Source organism: Taudactylus pleione, unplaced genomic scaffold (assembly GCF_031769625.1).
Source record: "Taudactylus pleione unplaced genomic scaffold, aTauple2 ptg000319l, whole genome shotgun sequence".
In the NCBI taxonomy this organism is placed as follows: domain Eukaryota; kingdom Metazoa; phylum Chordata; class Amphibia; order Anura; family Myobatrachidae; genus Taudactylus; species Taudactylus pleione.
Genome location: NW_028284720.1, coordinates 3,011,532 through 3,023,318, shown reverse-complemented (window position 1 = coordinate 3,023,318; position 11,787 = coordinate 3,011,532).

Below are 11,787 nucleotides of genomic sequence, written 5' to 3'. Positions count from 1 at the left end.
ACTCCCTGAATTTTTTTGTGAACCAAGATAGCTTTTAACAAAGATATATCTTAGCAATTTTATGTTTCAAAGTATCCATTTTTTAATGAAGATTTTGGAATAAATGTACTCTTTTGTTTGATTTAAACTATTTTGAGTATGGGATTCTTTGGAATGCAAAAGAAAAAAACCCAGATTCACTTACTAACCCCATGCCACATGTGAGTATGGGTATGCACATTTCATTTCCCACCGCCCATGGTGTCGCATTCCTACAGCAGGGGGAGAGAATGTCATGGATACACCCTCAGGAAAAAGAAACCTCTACAAGTTTCTAATAACATTTGTTTATTTAAGTTATGTGTGTACCTACCAGATTCAGAGAAATACTGGTGAAGAGAGGGCGCCACCAATTGAAAAGAACCCAAAAGATACCCATATGAGTATTACCTGACATGACTTATGTGTAAGTCAGGTGTGTTTATTCAGATGAACCACACATCAGAATTTATGTTACCTAGCACACTTTACAAAGAATAATGCTCAGCCTTATTGGGGAAGACCAAAATTATTTTTTTCATGATACAATTTCTAATATAAAGTATACAACACATTGTTTTATATTCTTTATTCACATATCTGGACAAATTGTTGGGGCTTGCTGAATAACCAAAAATTGCAACAGGAAAAGAAAAAACAGTAAATTTTTTAGATAAGTATTTATGTTGATATCTCAAGAGCACTCTTTGTGGATTATAAGAGATATTGCCCATTTTCCAAACAATTCCTTGTTTACTCCACTTATCCAGTTTTCCTCCTCCAGTTTCAGTGCATGTCCTTGTGTTCTTGTACATCTCTTCCTTTGAAGAATGATACCCTCCTGCCCCTTGTTAAAACCCTTCATATATTTGAAAGTTTCTATCATGTCCCCACTTTCCAATTCTCTGTTCCAAACTGTACATATTAAGATATTTTAACCTTTCTGGGTAAGTTTTGTGTTGTAGGCATTGCACCATTTTAGTTGCCCTTCTTTGTACAGTCTCTAATGTGTCTATATCCTTCTAGAGATATGGCCTCCAGAACTGAACACAGTATTCTAGATGAGGCCGTACCAAGGACCTATACAGTGGTATTATCACTTCTTTTTTCCTGCTACTGATTCCTCTACCTATGCAACCAAGCATCTGACTTGCATTTCTCAATGCTTTGGTGCATTGCTTGCCTGCCTTTAAGTAATTTGAAATGGTGACTCCTAAATCCCTTTCCTCCTCTGTATTTTCCATTATAGAGTCCTTGATACTATATTTAGCCTTTAGGTTATTGAGACCCAAGTGCATGATTTTGCATTTTTTACATTAAACTGTAGTTGCCACGTTCTTGCCCATTCCTCTAGTCTACCCAGATCCTCAGTCATTTTTTTTTCCCCTCCTGGTGTATCTACCCTGTTGCACACTTTTGTGTCATCTGCAAAATGGCATATTTTCCCTTCAATATTATTTGCAATATTACCAACATAGATATTAAAAGCACTGGTCCAAGTACAGATCCCTGGCATATTCCACTAGTAACCTTTCCCTCCCGTGAATACAATCCATTTACTACAACTCTCTGTTTCCTATCCTACAACCAAGATCTTATCTATTCAATAGTCATAGAATCCATTCCCAAGCTTTCCAGTTAGTTTATCATTCTGCAATGTGGTACTTTGTCAAAAGCCTTACTAATGTCTAGATAAGCTACATCTACGGCCACCCTTTGTCTACAACTTTTGTCACCCAGTCAAAAAAGTCAAAAATATTTGTTTGGCATGCTCTCCCCTGAGTAAATCCATGCTGTTTTGGATCCTGGAAATTGTTGGTTTTGAGATATTCCACCACTCTTTCTTTTAATAGTGTTTCCATTATTTATCCCACTACTGATGTAAGGCTTACTGATCTGTAGTTACTTGCTTATTCTTTGTATCCACTTTTTATACAGTGCTATTACATTTGCTCTTTTCCAGTCCTCTGTAATCCCTGCTGATACTAGCGACTGGTTGAATAATTCTGTTAATGGTGTTATCAGGACCCCCTTAAGTTATTTTGGTATCCTTGGATGTACCCCATCCAGCCCCATTGATTTATCCACTTTCAGTTTTGAGAGTTCTGTTAGGACCCTCTCCTCTGTAAATGAAATTTCATGTACCTCATTTTTATGAATGCCTCTGCAACTTAACTGTGGCCCCTTCCCCTCTTTTTCTGTAGTTAATACTGAACAAAAATAATTATTTAGATGATCTGCTATTTCTTTGTCTCCCTCAATCATGTATTCATTCTCTGTCTTAAGTCTTAGTATTCCTCCATGTGACTTCCTCCTTTCACTTATATACTTCAAAACAGTTTTGCTCCCTTTATCTACTGACTGGGCCATGTTCTTTTCAGCTTCATCCTTTGCACGCCTAATCACCTTCTTAGCCTCCTTCCTTCTGGAAAGATACACCTCTTTGTCATTAAGATTTTGGGTTTGCTTATATTTCCTAAAAGCCATCGTTTTTGCTTTCACACTAGTTGATATGATACCTCTTTTGTAAACCACACTGACTTCCTTTTTCTGGTGCTTTTCCTGACCCTATTAATACAAAGGTCTGTCGCCTTTAGTATTGCATTATTTATTTGTTTCCACCTCTCCTGCACTCCTTCCAAGTTCCTCCAATCTACCACTGACTCAGTAACACATCTTTCCATCTCTGCAAAGTCAGCCTTCCTAAAATCTAACACTTTTGTTTTGTATGGCATGAATTGAACCATGTCTTTATACTAAAACAAACTGCTTGGTGATCACTGGATCCTAGGTTCTCACTCACATTTACATCCGATAATCTGTCACAATTTGTGAGTAACAAGTCCAGAATAGCATTTTTGCATGTGGGCTCCCTCACCAATTGTTTGAGAGATGCTCCCTGAAGGGAATTTAGAAAATTGTTACTTCTAGAGGAACTTGCAGCAGACACCTCCCAGTTTACATCAGGTAAATTAAAGTCTCCCATGATTATGACCTCTCCTTTTAAAGCCATTTTAGTAATGTCCTGCATTAGGTACCTGTCCAGATCCTGTCCCTGTCCAGGTGGTCTATAGATCACCCCAGTGCAAATTATGTCTTTGTCCCCCATTTCTATGGTCACCTAAAATGCCTCAGTTGTTGCTTCAACATTTTGTATTACAGTAGCATTTATAATGTTTTTCACATACAGTAGATACATAGCTACTCCTCCTCCAATCCTCCCATTCTGTCATTTTTAAATATAGTATAGCCTGGTATGGTTAGACAGTATATTACAAAATGACAATGTTCAAGATGTTTTTTTGGAATTACCTGGTCTCAGATGTTGTTCAATGTTTGTTCAACTGTTTTTTAAACTGTTATTTAAAATGTTTCCACACTTTGTAAATTTCTTCACTTCATGAATTTCTGACCTCAGACAACTGCCCCATGACTGAATTCAAGGATAAAGTAGGTCTGAATAATACAGGATATAGTTGAAGTCACATGACTTTCTAATCAAAGGACTTGTGACAGGCACTGTTCTGATATGACTAGCAGGTAAATTACACATATGCAGGGATGTGGCAGCCATTGCTTAGATGTAACTTGCAGGGAGTACACAGATGCTGAACACAAGGAGCTGGAACACACAGGAGAATGAACTTCTCCCTAGAACCAGGAAGCCACAAACAAATGCTATACCCAGCATCATAGCAGAGAACCAGCAGGGGCAAAAAAGGAAAGAGATCCAATCAGCGCATGGAGGCGGAGACAGAACAGTCAGGTAGATAGACCTCATGGAGCAGCAGCATGGCATTCTTGTCTCCTAGCAATGGGTCTGAGAAAACAGCCCAAAGCACCATTGTCAAACTAGGTACAGCAGTGGCTTGTTACAGTGCTTTTGTTTGTACTGTCTGGTAAAGAGAATTTTTATAATAAAAATTTAAGATTTGTAATCAAGAATAAAACCTCCATGACAGAATTTACTGAATTAATTCACTTGAAGTCATTTAATAAAATGTGTAGTTAAAGTGTTGACTACCAACAGTTTATTTCTGCAAATAAAATTTGAGAACACAAAATATAAAATCCACTAAACACTAAAAAAAAAAATCACATTACTAAGTATATAATATTGCTCACATTTTTTATTAACATTATTATTTGTCATTAAAATTATATTATATTTATTTAATGAAGTCCTGGCTGTCAGGACAACAGAAATTAAAAAGCCCAAAATTATGAATAGGTCACACAAAGAAATTCTTTATATACCTGTAGTTCAAATTCATTCCATTTAAAAAATTGGTCTTGGTAGATCCACTTTGTTTCTTGTCTCAAATTATTTACCTTCAACATTACCAGGAATCCAGTCAATAATTTCAAAGTGCAGTCCACTATAATTATATTGTGTTCAAAGACAACCCCAAAGTTCCTATACAGAATGGGGGAAGGGGGCTATAGTTATTTAACATATTATAGTAGGTTTCTCACTCTAATTAACTACACAAGTTTCTGAATGTTTATCACACTGGCACAGGCAACACACATTTAGAGGTATCTCCCTATTTACAGAAATCACCATTGTTGTTAAGATTACATTATAAATACAGTTTAATTTCTCCTTGATTTTTACATTTCAACTCTTACCATAAATAATGTAATTAGAGATGTGTGCTGATCCCCATGTTTTGGTTATGGAATTGTATCTCCTTCCTGTTTTGGTTCTGGATTTGGTTTTGCCAAAACCAGCCTTGTGTGATTTGGTTTTGGTTTTGGATCTGTATTTTTGTTAAAAAATTGATAAAAGCAGCTAAAATCACATAATTTTTTTCCTACAGTATTGTTAACCTAAATAACATTAATTTCCAGTCAATTTTGGCCAGCTCACTGCTCACAATTTTGTTTTCATCCGGTTTAGGCCAAAAATTTGCACCAAGCTAGATGGCTGATTAAACTAAGTGGCAGCAGTGGGCGGCACAAACATGTGGCATTTGAAATCCAACATGGCACATAAGGAAACATATGTGTTCATTAAAAAAGAGGTCTAAGGAAGATGGAGTATGTACGTAGCTGAAGGCAGGGACAGGAAGGGTTGATTGGTAGCAAATGTAATTAAAGTTTTTTATTCCGAAGAAAAATTATAAGGGTGAAAAGAAGAGAATGTGTGAACAATATGTTCCATGTTTTGCCCACAAAATTAACTTTGTGGTTAAAAATTTGTTTCTTAAATTAAAGGGGCATGCAGGAGATGTTTTTTGTGGCCATAAAAAATTCTGGACATTATTGGCATTCATTAACCAAAAATTGCAGCAGCTGTGGCAGTTAAACTTCCAATATGGCACATCAGGAAAAAAATGTTTTTATTATGCAAGAGGCCTGAGGGAGTTGGAGTATCTATGTAGTTGAAGGCAGTGAAAGGTAAATTTGATTACGTAGAAAAATTGGGGTATGTGCGCTCTAATTGTAAGAGCTTGGTAATATGAATAGGAGCAGCTAAATGGTCGGGTCACCACTCAACCCTGAAATCAACATATAAGTAAGCAAGCATAAAGCTTAGACCAACAAGCGCTCACAAACAATCAACTAAATGTTACTGTACACAATAAAAACCTGTGCATGTCACGGTTCCCCACATCAATCAATGAGAAACCATTGGTAAAATGAATGAGATATATAAAATGAGGATAACTGGTCATTCAAGAGCATAAAATGGCATTTTAATTTTTAAATACAATTCAGACAGAATAGACCAAATGTACATAGATTAAATAAATAAATTAAATGAACTGAGAAAAATAAAATAGAATATGCAGCATCCACAATGAATAGACAATAGATAAGAATCACTTAAAATAAATTAATATACTACAATCCACTACCTCAGTGAAACTGATCCTGGTATGGCACTCTATGTGCAATATAACAATAAATATAGATCCAATGGACAGACATTTGTATTGGACACATATGGAAGGGAAAGGGGAGTGGACAAGTGAGGATGATACAGTTATATGTATATCGGCAGAGGGGGTGTTTGGGTATTATAATCGATTTGCAAATAGTTGTTAATATAAATGATAGCCAAGTCCTGTGATAAAAAAGATGATCAACCATATAACTTAAAAGTAAATGCTGTAGTGGTATTATGTTCTTGGTGTACCAAGTATTGAGTGTTCCAATCACTTGGTAAATGGTTGTTAAAGTCAAAAATAGCAGAGTCTTGTGGAAAAAAGAATGATTGACCATATAACTTAGAAGTACAAGTTGTGGTGGTGCATTAATCTTGATGCACCATGAGTTGGCCGTGTCCTGTATATACCATGCTGGGATGAATAATATAGTATAATACACAATACAATGTCAATCTTGAGAGGCACTTTACTCTGTATGGCCTGATCTGTGGGATAGGGACAGGGGTGACTGGCTCTGCAGTAGCCAAGGTCCGCACAATCTGCTTCACTGCTGTCCGGATAAGTGCTGGAGGTTCCCCGGCAGGAGTGCAACTGGTCAGCCTGTGGCAAACAAGTGGGGACAACTCACCATCACCCACCCCGGGATGGTAAGCCCGCTGCCGGTGAGGTGAGCGCCCTAGCTCACTGTGTCCCCCGTGTAGGTAAAGGCTATCTGGCGCGCCTGACGCCGGCACGGCCGAGGGTGCAAGCATCGGTGACAGCAGGGCAGGTAAGATGCCGGTCACCTCGGGATGGAAGGGGGATGGGCTTACCGGCTGAAGCGATGGTTAGGCGCCGCTGGCAGGGATCCTCAAAGGCTATCTCCGGCAGCTCGTGTAAGTGTGCATGCATCGCAGATTTCTTCCTTGATCCCGAGTTCCACAGGAGTAGATGTACAAAGAAAAGGCAGTCAGCAGTTGCAGAAGAAGGATAAATGTTACCACTAGCTGCTTTCTCGGAAGGTGTCCTAAGCTCTCCCAATAACAAGGAATACAAAAAGAAGAGAAAAGCGCTCCGTGGTAGATGGGTATATAAATGTCAAATATTATGTGAGGATTTGTGGTCTAAGTATTCTAATCTTTTAACTATGGTGTTCAGACATAAATATATGACATCAGGTGGGCAATAACTTGAGGCTGGAGGATAACAAATAATTAATGCGGATTTCGTCCAATCATATACGTGAGTGATGTCTTTATAGTTTAAATAATCAGTCTCTCTGATTTTGACAGGTGGGCAACAACTGTAGGCTGGGTGTTGTGAATTAAATATGATGTGCTGGGGCTTTATATGGTGCCGGAAATTAGGACCATCTGTCCTTATACCATTGAAGTATAATATTGTCATTCTATCTGGCTGAACTGGTAGACAAAAACTGTAGGCTGGATATTGTAGTGAAACCTTTTGTTATGACAAAAGCTGTATGCTGTAGGTGCCACCTCCTCTGTAATCAACGCCACCCAGAGTGAATGTCTGCTAGTCTGACTCCTCCTTGCGTCCTGGTGGGCTAGGTGCACGTGACTGAGGGACCCATAGTTATGCAGCATGAAGATGAGCCTGTGTTGAATAATATCACTAATTTATTGGCAAATAAAATAACCATACAGCGTGGGTAGTATAGTCATAAATTGTAACCATATGCATATAATGTGCCAACGCGTTTCATCCCTATTGTGGGACTTCTTCAAGGGCAAAAAGATCGTTATTGTGACCCTCACATCTATTTATAGATCAATAATCCTAAAAACGGCGCAAGAATGCGGTGGTGAGCCGCATTTCCGGGTTCCGTGATGTGCTCATGCGCACATTGCGCGCCAGAATATGTAGAGGTATAGCTACAATGGCTGGATTGTGTCCCCTCCTATGTGGGTATGCGGAGTCTGCCAATACTATAGCCTGACCTTAGAGTGATACTGTTCCAGTCTGTCTGTATTGATGGCCATCTTTGGTGTGCTTTTAACACGAGAGACATATCAGCCAGTTGTTATGTTTCTGATCCACCGATCGCGGTGGTTAGTAAAGCAAAGGGAAGTACTTATATATATGTGCTTTGCTAAATGATAAAGAAACAGAGTAGAGTGAGGAGAAGAACATATATATATATATATATATATATATATATATAAATATATATAAATAAATATAAATAAAAATAAATGCATTAAAAGCCCTGTATATAGAGGAAATTTCTATGTCCATAAGTAAGAACTGGTGTTTAAGTAACAATGCATTTTAGGCATTGAATATAAGGAAAGGATAAGATGTAAGAAAAAAAATCCATTCTTTTTGTGTAATTATTAATTAGGTGAACTCATGCCTTAATTTAGTATTCTGCATAATGATCAATACACTTGATGCGGTTAAATAGGTACAGTGTATAGTAACTACTATATTCTGAAAATAGATTCAATATGAATATAGAGGTATTATTTAGAGTTGTTATAAATAGATCAACAGACTAATAGTAATATGATCTAATGAATTGATGGATGAGTTATGCATATTAATTGATTTGATGAATGGATTAAAGCATCACTGGAGCTCCAGATTTAGTAAGTCAGACTAGGACACTAATATAATGAATGGGAAATGTCCATGTGTCTTCATTGGAAGGTGTCTATACGGGTGGAACATGTGACTAGCTTCATTTCCTTAAGGATCTATATTTAAACCTTCAGGGTTTAATGTTTGCAGATCATAAATCAACCTGCTTTCTAGTTTGTCTATTTGTTTTATTTTATTACCTCCTCTCCAGTTATAATTCATCTTATCCATCCCTATAAATTTGAGGCCTTTAGGATCGCAATTATGAGTGCTTTTAAAGTGTTCTGACACGCTGTGATTATCAAAGCCCCTCAAAATGTTTCTCACATGTTCATATATATTGACTTTCAAAGGTCTTATTGTGCGTCCTATATATTGCAGTCCGCATGGACATTCCAAAAGATAAACTAAATTGTCACTGTCACATGATAAGGTTCCTCTGATTTTGAATTCCTTTTTGGTCTGGTAAGACACAAACTTGCTGGTGGGTTTTGTACTCTTATAACCTAATCTAGTGCAATTCCCACATCTCCCACAGTGGTAAAAACCCTCTCTAATGCTGTTACCTTCAAGGGTGACTTGTCTGTTGCCTTTGTCCACCTTTAAATGATTGCGGACTAGCTTGCTCTTAATATCCGGTGCTTTGCGGAAAACTACTTCTGGTTTGGCTTGTAGAATAGTTTTGAGGCTATTATCCATACCCAAAATGTGCCAGTGTCTATTTAATATCTGCTTTACTTTATATGATGCTCCAGTATATTGTGTCACAAAATAGACCTTATCCTGCTCATTTGTATTTGATGAAACCTTAACGGAAGGATCAAGCAATTTCTCCCTAGATGTAGCTTTTAACTGTCGAAATGCTCCTTCTACTACCTCCATATTGTATTTTTTCTCCTTGAACTTTTGTTTCAAATCAGTACTTTGTTCTATGTAGTCAGATATATTGGTGTAATTGCGTCGTAAACGTGTGAACTGCCCTTTGGGAATCCCCTTTATCCAATTCGGATGGTGATTGCTGTGTGCAAAAATATAACTGTTGACATCCACTTGTTTATGATGTGTCTTAGTATGTAACTTAGAGTCTTGAACGAAAAATCTCGAGGTCCAGAAATTCTGCCTTGGTTCTACTATAATTGGAGGTGAATCTTAGATTCCTATCGTTATCATTGATGTAGTCAAGAAATTGTGTTAAGGATGATTCGTCCCCTCTCCAAATGCATAACACATCATCTATATACCTCTTCCAAAGGACCAAGTTTGCCCCAAGTTCCGCACAGGACCAGATCTTATTGTCCTCCCAATGGCTCATGAAGAGGTTTGCGTAACTTGGGCAAACTTGGTCCCCATAGCTGTCCCTCTCCGCTGCAAATAAAAGTTCCCATCGAACCACATGTAGTTGTGTGTCAAAATATTATCTATTCCACGTATAAGGAAATCGCATTGTTCTGAATCCAGATCTCCATTTTTATGTAGAAAGTAACTCACAATATCAATGCCCTGTTGATGGTCAATAATCGTGTAGAGTGAGGTGACGTCGCTAGTAACCAGCCAGAAATCTTCACCCCACTCCACATCCTTTAACAAATGAAGTACCTCTGTGGTGTCTTTTAAGTACGCCCTCTGACACTGTACATAATCTTGTAAGAAATTATCAATATACTGGGATAGGGGAGAAGTGATGGAGTCAATCCCTGATGTGATTGGTCTGCCGGGGGGAGTAGTGGTGTTCTTGTGGATTTTAGGAAGATAATAAAAAACTGGGATCACTGGATTGGGAGTTGATAAAAAATTATACTCATGTTTGTTAATAATGCCAGTGGTCCTCCCTTCATCTAATAATGCTTTGAGTTCGAGTTGAAATCTATTAGTGGGATCACTATTTAGTTTCTGATAGGTGTTGGTATCACTCAAGATGTTGTATGACTCTTTTTCATAATCTAGCCTATTAAGGATGACAATTCCACCTCCCTTATCAGCAGGTTTAATCACTAATTCCTTTTCTTGCTCTAATTCTCTTAGTGCCTCCCATTCTCCCTTAGAGATATTTGATCTTTGATGAACTGATTGTGGTGTTAGTTTCTTGATGTCCTCCAAGACTGCTTTTTCAAAAGTTTGAATGTAACAGCCCTTCATATAGCTTGGATTAAATGTTGACTTAGGTCTTAAATTAGTGTGCTTGAATTTGTCTTTAGATACATTTGTCTCTATACATTTGTTTTTGTCTAGAAAGTACTTTTTGAGGCATAATTTTCTAGTAAAATTCTTGACATCTAGATAAGTTTTAAATTTATCTAGTTTGTTGGTTGGGGCGAATTTAAGTCCTTTATTTAGTAAAGTGATCTGTGGTGTAGTCAGATGATTGTCACTTAAATTAAAAATGCCTACTGGTTGTTGGTTGGAGGACAACCTTGTTCCTCTACTCTGCTTTTTTGGACCTCCCCGACAGCCTCGTCTGGTGGATCTAATTTCCTTTTTGCTCTGAGATCCATTCTCTGTTGGTAATGGCTGGTGTCTAGGTCTAAAAAACTGTCTCCCCATTTTGGTTCTTCGGTTATTAAAATATTATGTTGTGTATCAGTCTCGGTAAGTGCTAAAATTCCCTGATGGTCAGGTTCTGAATTGGTCTTTCTAATGGTATCCTTTATAAGGTCCTGCCACCCTCGTTCAAAAGATTGGCATGCTAATTTTGATAGATGTTCAGAATCTATGTCCTCTATGGAGTAGACAGAAATACTACCGTCTGTGGACACACTATCATCCTCGGATATTTGACTGTGTAATGATAGGTCTAGAAGATTGATTGTATTGTGCTGTATTTTAGGAACTGTATGTAATCTTTTCATATATTCCTGATATGTCAGATTAAATTTTTTGTACATTGGAGTATTCGCACCAATTTTCCAATTGTCATTAATTACTTTATGTTTTTAATATTCAGGGATGGGTTGATCACTACCATTTTGAAATGGAATAGTGAGTTTATGTGAAAGGTTAGCAAACTTAGTTGTCGTATTTTGGTTAGTCTGTTTACCAGATTTAAGTTTGTTAGTGATCCTGAACTTGTCTCTCAATATTTTTGACCGTTTGACATCTATCACCATGGATTCTTCCCTATCTAAATGTTTTTTAATCAGACTTTCTAAATTAGTGTATTCAGTCTCCTGTTTGAAAGGTTCCAAGATGGTGTCTAATTGTATGATACGTTCATTATATTTTAATCAATTCTGTATTCCTCTCCTGTACGATCAATCCCATCAATCTTAGTGAACAATCTGACGAAATATCA